At 37.2% G+C, this 6,658-nt stretch overlaps 1 protein-coding gene across 3 annotated transcripts in view; it reads right to left on the bottom strand.

The window, feature by feature from the left end:
• PLEKHM3 (pleckstrin homology domain containing M3) overlaps window positions 1-6,658 on the bottom strand; it is a 179,048-nt gene that overhangs the window by 12,254 nt on the left and 160,136 nt on the right. The window lies entirely within an intron of this gene.

Consider the following 6,658-nt stretch of genomic DNA (forward strand, 5'->3'; position numbering starts at 1 on the left):
GGTGCAGAAATCAGGGCATGCGATCAGGCATGCGAGTGAGTTTGGTCGGATGGCTACTATGTAAGGCGCCCCACAGAGCCACCAGCTATTACTGGTTTTTCCAAGAAACCAAGATGATTATTGAAATCTCTTAGCTAAGGGAGGTAGTTATTGGGGCCTGGTTATTTTAATGTTTTGGGTTGGTGTTTTCTCCTGTTATTGTGTGAGTGAGTGAATATAAGCCAATAACTTCTAGTTTGCTTCATAAGGTGTATGCGTATGTACATCTGTGCTACGTAGGTACTTACTGTAGGTACACAGGTATGTGTGCTGTTTAGAAGAATACACAGAACATGTCACTAAACATTCTAAGGGAAAATGAGTTAAATATGATACAGTTGAACACATGCTTTCTTTTGTGGGGGCACAGGGTTAAAATGAAGAAAGGTTACATACAATTTCAGTAACGTGCTGATGGCTGGGGATAGTCCAAGTTTCACAGCCTCTGCCGGTGAAGCCTTGAGCCAGGCTTACTAGGATCCACACACTCCAGATGCCCCTCTCTTTGGCCCGAGGGGAAGCAAGTGGAATGGGGAGGGACAGAGCAAAGGGTCTGGAAATGTTGGATTACAGAACTGTTGTGGCTCCTTGCAGAGTGAGAAATGGACTACATTTGGGATTATTCATTGTGTGTGTGTGTGTGTTTTTTCTTTTTTTGGGTGGGGTTAGGGAGGTGCGGGCAAAAAGGTATCCATACAGTTTGATTGGAATTGTACGAGACTGGAAAAGCTCTAGCTCCTTTGGCCAAATGTCTGGCAGATGTGGGTGTGTATGTGCTAATGTGTAAAGCTATTCCACTGGTTCTGAACGGTAAATACAAGTACAGCCCAGATCAATGCTGGACATTTAAATTAGGTAACATCTCTACGCCTTTTGCCCCTGTTTTTATATAAATTATCCTTACAATACCTCTCTTTGCTAGGTACTATTTGTTTTCCCATCTTTAATAAGTCGGTCAGTCAGTAAATGGATAAAAAGAAATAAGGTAATAAAATAAAGTAACTGGTGGCTTCTCAGGTCCCCAGACTGGTAAGTGTGTGATAGACTCTGGCCTTGATTCCAGTCTTCGGACTTGAAATCTGGCTCTCTTTCCCCTGTTACTAGCCCCATGGTCCTTTCGGTTATTCAGCACACTCTCAAATACTTGCTAAGACTCAAATCATGGGAAGAACAATTGGTATGCCCTGCAGTGATCTTCTTATTTACCTTTTCATCCCCAGAGTTAATTAAGGAAGAGTTTTTCCCTGATTCCGGACCACAAAGCCTTTGGCTTTCACAAGTCTTGCACTTTTAGTTTGTAAACCAAGCTCAGTTAATAGCTTTGACAAAAGCTTTACTTAAAATCTTGGCTTTGAAAGAGAATGTAAACAAGGGTTAATTAATTCATTTGTTAATTTTGCTATCCTATTGGGAGCAGTAAATCACATTATCTTTCGTGCAAATGCTTAATAAATGCTCCTTGCTAATTTGTGGATGGTGACAAGAACTTCTCATTAATACTCCATCATCTCGTTAAGAGAACTGTATTGGTGAGAGGAGATAAAGACATTTTCAGGGATGGGTACAATGCAGAAAATTTAGAAGGTAAACCATACCTAAATTTATGAACATGATTGATTGCTTAGGAATGAGTTAGTGATATAAATTTAGAAGGAGAAAGACATTCACATGAAAGACCCAAAGTGTTTTGTCATAACTTTAGATTGCTCCCCTAATTTGTCTCCTCCCACCAATACAATTCTCTTAACAAGATGATATCACATAATTTTCTAATACTCAATGTGTTCTGGGCCAGTGGTTTTCAAAGTGTGGTCCCTGGACCAGCCAGACCAGCATCACCAGAGAATTTGTTAGAAATGAAAATTATTGGGTGCCACTCCAGACTTACTGCATCATAAATTCTAGGGTGGGATCTGGCAACCTGTGTTTGAACAAGCCCTCCAGAGAATTTTGATGAATATGGAAGTTTGAAAACTGCCACTCTAGGACAATTGTCTCCAAAGACAGCAGGGCTAACATATTAGACAGCACTGTTGTAAATATTTAGAACAAAAATATGGACTTTGCAAAATGAAAATGAAAAGTGGTATTAACTCATGCTTTAATATTGAGCTTTGCATTTCATATCCATTAATATTTCCTCATAGCTGATAGGTACGAACCTCATTTTACTTTCTTCAATTAGACATGATATTAAGCTATTCAGATATGGGCCATTTGCATATTTTTTCAGTAAATCAGTTCATGTCCTTTGCCCATTGTCTAATCACTTTTACTTACTGAGTTTTGAAGATTTTTTATATTCAGGAAATTAATTAATACTTCGTTAAATGTGTTAAAAATGTCTCTCCAAGTTTCCTGTTTACATTTGTCTTTACAGAACTTTAAGCATTTAACTTTTTAAAAATATATTTAAAAGCATTTTGCTTCCACGGCTTCTGGGTTTGTGTCAAGCTTAGAAAGACCTTCCCCACTTAAGATTATAAAAATATTCACCCATCTTTTCTTCTAGCACTTTATGGGTTTTATTTTTATATCAAAATACTTGATCCATCTGGAATTGATCCTGATATAAAGAGTATGGTAAAATCCGGCATTATTTTTCTTTCTCCAAATGGCTGTCTAGTTCCCAGTTTCTTTTAAGGAATGTTCCATCTTTTGTTTTGCTAATTTGCTGTGCACCTTTATCATGTACTACATTCCCACATTACTTGGGTCTATTTGCGTTATTTCTGAAATCATGTTCTGTTGATCTGTCTGTTCCCATGCCAGCACTGTACTGCGTAGTATATAATACATTTTTATATCTAATGAAAACAGTCTCCCTTCATGTAAACAACTTGAGAGGTCAAATTCTACATTGAATAATGAGGAAAGTTTACTGCCACCCATCTGAATGTTAAATAAAAAATTTTTTGAAATGTATATAATCAACTAATTTAAAAAATTTATAGTATAATTTATACGGTTTATGTAAAATGAAAAGCACCTGTGTAAACATCCCAAGTGGTCAAGGACTAATCCTGGCTTTAGATATTTGACTTTTTGATTTTTTTTCATCTTTATGTAGTGATAAAGGTATTGTATAAATTTGGTAAGGTAAACTAATAGCCTGTTCACATGTTTATAAAATTAGGAAACATGATACAATTATTTAATAATGTATACACTCTTAGTAATTAAAATTATTCTACTTTGCAGGAACCGAGATGTATTATCTTGGGAAAATAACTGCAATACTTAAAGTATGGTATACATTATCATTGAACAAAGGAAGATGTGACAAACAATGCATGTTTAACAGTCCCTTTCATTCAGTGCGAACATTATTTAGAACATTTTTACTCTGCATATGAGTAAAAATTGGATAGAACTGATAATTATACTAAGAAAACTAGTTATGCTATCTATGTACACAAGCAATAAAGAGACATGTAAGACACCTCGCAGTCACTGAAAATGTTCTGTCCTTGAACATGGATATTCCTAAGACAGGAACAGGGTAGAGAAGGCTAGATGCTAGTCTATCAGTAAAGGAAATTCTCAAAGGCAGTAACGTAGTTGCTCACTGGGGAAAGCCAACGGGAGCCTTTAGCTTAGGTCTGGTTAGCAAAGTGCTACGCTAACTAATAACTAAGCCTTTTCTCCTTCATTTCTCTGAACAGTGGCCTGGGTAAGTTCTCCAGTTCTCCCTTCTTCCCCTCAGGGAGAAAAACTGAAGTATGAACCTTGTGGGTAGGGTTAGGTGAGGAGGGGAGAAGGGTTAAGTACTGCTCTTAGGTACTTTCTAAATATTAAGGTTCCCCTGATTAGGTCTCTCTCTTTTAAAACAGGAGACCTTAACTACATTGTCAGTGAAACTGAAGGAAGGAAAAGTCATCTTTCTTGCTTGCTGCTTTGACATGCATTTCTGTCCCTAAGACTCTTGGCTGGTGTCTCTTTCAAGTGTTGTATGAAAACCATGTTCCCCCTGAGGTTACCTCAGGCTTCACTATCCCCCTCACCCTTCCACCCTGCCCCCACATCTTCCCCACTGCCAAGGAAAATTTGCCTATCTCTTTTCATTCTCAATTCTGAAAATTTTCTTTCAAATCATTGATGTAAGCTGCTTTTCAGCTAAGTCTTTTAATTTAAATTTCCTTTCTCCACCATCAAGGATTCTTTCTAGAAAAAAGTGTTAACTCCTCTTAAAGAAGGGCTTTAATATACTTCAGCTTCCCACCTCTCAAGGCCAAACTAGATTTTTCAGTTTAAGTCAGCTCAAGTTAGTGGCTTCCAATGTTGTCTTTGAATCAGTCATTGGCTCGTGACTTGCAAGTCAGTCTATTATTGGTTTTATAAAAGGAGATTCCCACATTTCTGTTTTTCACATGAATTACTGCTTGTTAAATGCTATCTTTTCCTGTTTTCTCATCAAAAGTTTACAAAATTCGTCCCATTATTTTTGTTGAGAACCTCTCCCCACCATCCGACCACCAACCATCACCAGAAGTGAGATCAGTTAAGGGTACGTGGTATAGTCTTTTGCCCTCCTAAGGTAGTTTGCGCATTCCCTCAAATGTGAGCCTAGTGCTGGGAGGACAAGGAGAGGCAGAAAGCAGACTGTACTGGACTTCAACAGCCCGCCTCTCCCAGGAGCTACAGCTGTGGTGTTGAGTGGGGATGCCTGCTTCTCTGGGGAGGGGGGGGAAGGGGTATGTTAGAGGGTGGGAGTGATGGGCTGATGACTGCTAAGCTCCTCTCTGACTCTACCCAAGCTCTACGCTATGCAGACATGATTGAGTTCAAGCAGCGACTGGGTAGAGAATGAACATCTATAGACTGCCTTTTCTCTATTTTAAGTGCTTTGAAAGCATTAGGAACTGGAAGGTGATTATTAATGATAGCTATGGATAGCATGTGCCGATGTTTCCTGATGCACCATTGAGTGGTTTAATATTTAGAATACTGAAGAAGTTTAATAAAGACATGATAATATACTTTAGATGCCGAAATGAAAACAAACAAACAAAAAAAAGGATTTTTAAAAGACAAGTTTAGCAAGATCTTGCTATCTGTCCTCCCATAATTAGTTAGGTGAAAAAAGTCTCACAATATCAAAAACATACACTGACAAAACTAAGTTACTATTGTACCTTTCGTAATTCTAAAGCATAAACAGTTCATTTCAGAACATACTGCTCAGGCTGAAGAGTCAACGTTTTTTGTACGGAAAGGTAAACACTCCTCTCTTCCCTATTGTGTATTCAGGTTACTTATTTACAGTCGCATGGGGAAGGAAAAAACACACACTACAAAGTAACCAAAAAGTTGTTTTGAAAATTAAATTATCTGAGTGGCTTAGCAAGACTCAAGTTTTTGACATGAAAGTTTTCACTGGGCCAGAAAAACAAATCTATCCCTAATATATGATAGAAAGCTAGCTATCATTCAATAAAGTCATGTTTCTTGGTAATGTCTACATTTAAGTAGACAGTTTCCTTGAAATTAGTTGAAATTTATTTAAAATAAAATACGTGGAAAAGCACATATTTGAAAAACTAAAAATAAAGCAAACGCTTCATGAATTATTTATTGAGCGTTTACTATGTGCTGTTCTAAATGCAGATAATTGAGCAGTGAGCAGAACAGAAAAAAGTCCATTTCCTCATGGAGCTGACATTATTTCAAAATGGTAGACTGAATCACAATTTGCATTTATATCTTAATCTCTATAGGTAAACTGTATCAAAAATAGTCAACCTCGCTGAAAACATCATGACAAACTAGCAAACAAATATAAAATGCTAAGCAAAGAAGCTGAATGAAGTAAAGTTCTAACTTCTTTGTCGGTAAGAACTTAAAACAGTGTCATATATCAGGTAGGCAAATCCAGAGGTGAGGGGTGGCTTGTCAAAGGTCACACAGCAAATCAGTGGGCCAGTCTGCCTCTATTTTTAAAATGGATTTTAAAGATTTTAGAACCAATAAAATTTTTTTCCTGTTAAAGTAGCCGCCCATTAAAGCTTATCTATCAACTTATTCTGATATGATGTGACAAAAAAGCTGGATATAAAACCATGTATTCAATATATTGTCAATTTTATTAAAAAGTAAACATGCATACATATGTATGGAGAATTTTCTTCTTTGTTTTATATAGTTAGAAAATTACAACACGAGTTAAACAATGATGAGCATTACCCCCTCTAATTAACAAAAAAGTAGGCTGTCAGAAATGCTTAGCGAAAAGATGATTACACAGTATTAACCAGACACCTAACAAGAGGCTTGGTAAGAAATGCGTCCAGGTGGAGATGCTAGCCATCTATTCAAGTGACCAAGTGGCTTCAAAAAACAATGGCAGCAGTCTCACGGGCGAGGACTGCCTTTATAAATGCACTGTATTTATAAAGTGGCTTAATGGCATTAAGGGTCAGGTCAGCCCTGAGGGTTTCACAGAAGTCTCGTCTGTGTTAGCAGACCTTCTGGAACATTTTGACATGTGAATATAGGAGCCACCAGGCCAAGGTGAAATGTTATTTACCAAGTTACTCTTTGACCAAAGTTTAAAAGCCAAAAAAACTAGCATTGTGTTTGAGGTTTGTTTTTTGTTTTTTTTTTTTAAATCAAGGAAAAC

The sequence above is a fragment of the Zalophus californianus genome, chromosome 3, assembly GCF_009762305.2.
Source record: "Zalophus californianus isolate mZalCal1 chromosome 3, mZalCal1.pri.v2, whole genome shotgun sequence".
NCBI lineage: Eukaryota > Metazoa > Chordata > Mammalia > Carnivora > Otariidae > Zalophus > Zalophus californianus.